General features: G+C 38.8%; 1 long non-coding RNA gene across 1 annotated transcript; it reads left to right on the top strand.

Moving 5' to 3' along the window:
• Positions 1-2303: 2303 nt before the first annotated feature.
• On the top strand, positions 2304-3945 carry LOC123743490 (uncharacterized). The gene is made up of 2 exons (XR_006770318.1): positions 2304-3585; positions 3871-3945. It is a non-coding gene; the product is annotated as an uncharacterized lncRNA (long non-coding RNA).

The raw sequence follows: 3945 nt of genomic DNA, 5'->3' as shown, positions 1-3945 counted from the left end.
TTAAACACAGTTGTGTATAATGGCAGGGTATTCCTAGCAAACAGAATGGGCCGGTTTGCAGACAAACTGAAAGGGTTTTAGGGTTTTAAGCAATCTTGGGTCAAATTGGTTAAATAGTACGTTAAAATATGGGGTTTCATAGATTGAAGTACAGTATTGTATCCAAGGGTAACGCATGTTCAATTAAGTTTAAAACTAATGATTGGGGGGAGTACAATGGAAGTATAAGCATTTTTAGGTTTTGTTTGTAGTTAACTTTTGGGTTTCTGAATCGGTGTAGTATGAGGAAATGCTGACCAAGTGGTTATTTTATGGAATATGGAGCGCTTAGCTCTTTGGGGAAAATTCCTAGGGACAGGATATCTTAAAGGGGTAGACACACATGGCATTTTAAAGTTTTATTTTCTGAGTTTTAATTAAACACGTGAAATTCTTTTGATAGGGAATGTTCTGGGAACTTGAGATACGAAATCTAGATAAGGTTATTAGCTTTCATTTGTCTAATGTAGTAAGAAAGAAAAAACGGTTCTGAAAAGGGGTTATGACTTTTTTGACCCCACTGGTGACTTTTCCTTTTGTGGTCTGATCAGCCGCAATGAAAAGCCATTGGATGGTGAATTTAAGGTCATTTGGGATACTAACTTTAAGGAAACTAGGAGAACTGATAATTATGATGGAGTTAAAGTTCTTAGACACAATTGATCATTTGAACCAATGAGAAGACAAAATGACGAAAAGGGTACAATAATTTTTCTTTGGGGAGTAGTTCAGATTAGTCATTTTGATCTGATTATGTTATGTGAATATCGTTTGATAAGTAGGGGTACTTTTTACATTATCTAGATAAGTTTATTTTCCCTTAGGAAGTCAGCTGTGGTTGTATTTAGTGGAAGAGATTTAACACAACAAGACTGTGGAATTAATATAATAGTAATATTATATTTTGTTGATAAAACAGGTTAATAATGGTAGACTTAAGCCAACAGGACAGGAATATATGACATCTGTAGGGAATCCAGGATTATTGAGGGTATCTAGATAAATGTAAGTAGCTATGTAATAAGACCATGAGACATTTAGTACTCCTAGGCACTGCTGAGACCTTGATGGGTTGGAAGTAGAAGGAGGAGAGCATAAACAAGGAAGAGAAGATAAAAGTAACATAGAATTAGATAACGGTTAGTGAGTGGAGACCAGCATAGTTAAATTATAAACAGGTGAGGACAGAAATAACACTGGAGAGACAGAAAAGACATAAGAATAGAAGATAGCAGGATAATTTAGTTAGGTTCATTTAGTTAGGATATTAATACATAGAGAGACTATCGGCTCCATAGGCATGTATTATAGTTTTGATTTTAAGTTATGTTTGGTAAAATTCGCTAGGAAAAGATATGATAATTTAGTTGAAAGAAGTTGTTCAATCTTAAAGAAGATAGGACACTTGATAGAGAAATGCACAGGGTACCTAAGGATGAATGCCCCAGGGAGAATTGTACATGTGGTATATGAAAGGGGGCAATCCTACAAGAGAAGGGCTGACATAAGGATAATTTACTAACCTTACAAAAGACATTGTTAAGAAATACAGCAAAATTGATACATGGTTTGAGCCATGTATAAAAAGGGGGAGTAAGGGGGGGTATAGTAGAGCAGGCGATAGAACAGGATAGGATGCTACTAGAACAAAAACATTTTTTGTAGAATGTCCGTTCCAACATTTGGAAATGGACTTATTGAACTATTCCGAATTGAGGGGAAGAAGGGGTGTTTAACAATAACAGATAAGTATAGCAAATGGGTAGAAGTGTTCCCAACTTACTTGGTGGACATGATTATGGTAGCTAGAATATTAGGACAAGATATAATCCCTAGTGTTGATACTGGGATCTATCTCTTTAAATGATGGATGACAGTTTAGCTAATCAGGTAGAGCCTATAGAATGCCAGAGTTAGGGAGAATAGAGATACCAGAACAGGTAGACATAGAAGTTAAAGATATACTAGCAGAGCACATGAGAAGACTGTTTGTTAACCAAACCCGTATGTCCAAGATTTTGTGTTCAACAGGTGAATTACAGGAGAAGGTGATTCACTCAATCCAACCAGGAGACTGGGTGTGGATCCAGTCCCTGAGGAGAAAAGACGGGAAGCAGCCCCGTGGGGAAGGCCCATACCAGGTGCTGTTAAACCATTGCCTTTGCCATTAGAAAAGCTGAGAGAGTCACTTGGGTCCACGTTACCCACTGCAAGGTGGTATGTACACATATGACCACTGCTGATCACACACAGAGTTAGGAGAAGAACCGATACCAACAGGGTCCGGGGGTTACCTCCTTAACGAAGATTCCCTATCCCGACCGTTCATCACTGTGTGTGCTCCTAGAGGTGTGAGTATGGGGTGGTACCAAGCAGAGAGACTAAGGGCAGGAGAGGGTTGACGGTTTTTGGGAAGAGTAGAGACTCTGAGCTGCATCATAGTCTAATCTTTCTGATACATTCAGATCCAACACCTACGGGTACTAAACATAGGTTACCGTTGTCATTGAGAAGAAGTAAAAGATAAACTATATAATACACTGATGAGTGACGTACAGAATAAGGAATCAAAGAAGATCAAGATGTAGAATTTAAGGTAAACATTAAACAATTTCCTGGGGAAGCAGACAACTGTACAGGAATTGGGGTTGGCCAGATTGTACTCAGCCAACCCACCTCGGTTCACCTAAATTCTGGATGAATACCAGTGTTATAGATACAAGAATGGTACCAAGAACTAAGATGATTTTAATGGCTGAAAGTAATCGTTAATGTGACTAACTTAGGTTTGAGAGATGAATAGAACATTCTTAACCTCACAGCACCTATAACTGATGAAGGGTGGGCTAGTACCAGCAAAGGACGCATACGACAGAAATTACCACAAAGGGTGGTTAGGAATTGCACCCTGGGGTTATTGGTCTAACCAGTTCGAGTTAGTCATCAGAGGCCAGTTGTAGGAGGCTAAAGAAGGTACAGGAGGAGTTTTGATCAGGATGGGATTAGCTTTGTCTAGATGGATGCTATTGGCATCCTCAGGGAGGTTCCAGATGAATACAAAGTTATGAATCAAATATGTGAAGGCTTTAACACTACATTATGTTGGTAGTTGACAATAAATAATAATGTGGATTGAATTAATGACATATTTTAATCAACAGAGATTCATGAATGAAACAGGGGATGCAGTAAAGAGGTTCTCTGACCAATTATCCGCCACCTCCCTCATGACCTGGTAAAATAGACTGACTCTCGATAGGTTACGGGCAAAGAGGATGGTGTAGGTAGAATGATTAAGTTCATTGCTGTACGTAAATTTTTGATAACACAGCTCATGTTTGGGAAATGGAAAAGTGTTGCAAGAACTGTATTATGGGCTGCTTTCACCTGTATGAGTGTGTTTGGGTTGTGTGGTTGTTGTTTGGTCCCGTGTGCAAGAGGTTTAATCACCAGAACTCTAGAGAGATGATAACGGAGCAGATGGTGAGCTACGGACCGAGTCAAAGTTCAGATCAATGAGATGACAAGTACCTACCGCCGAGCAAGGTGGAGGATTCATTCAAATATGAGGAGCACATGTTAGATGAGACCATCTATTGGGATGCATGAATTAGTTTGAATTTGTGTGAAATTTCTGAATCCAATCAAAATAGATGTGTTATAATGTATGTGAAATATCTAGCAAAACGGGTGGATTGTAATGGTAATGATATGATTTTAATCCCTATTGAGACTTGACAAGCTATCTGCTGAGGTGAGACGTGAAGAGGGGGACTCACAAAATTTGTCTCTGACTTCCGTTTGTTTGTTTTCACTCCCGCTGTGCCGCAGATTGTTCTTTTTTGTCACGTCTTGCAGACGTGAAGAGGGGGATTTGTAATAAAGATAATCTAACGTTTTACCTAA

This window comes from Salmo salar, chromosome ssa06 (assembly GCF_905237065.1).
Source record: "Salmo salar chromosome ssa06, Ssal_v3.1, whole genome shotgun sequence".
Taxonomy (NCBI): Eukaryota; Metazoa; Chordata; class Actinopteri; order Salmoniformes; family Salmonidae; genus Salmo; species Salmo salar.
This window is presented reverse-complemented; position numbering and strand designations above follow the sequence as displayed.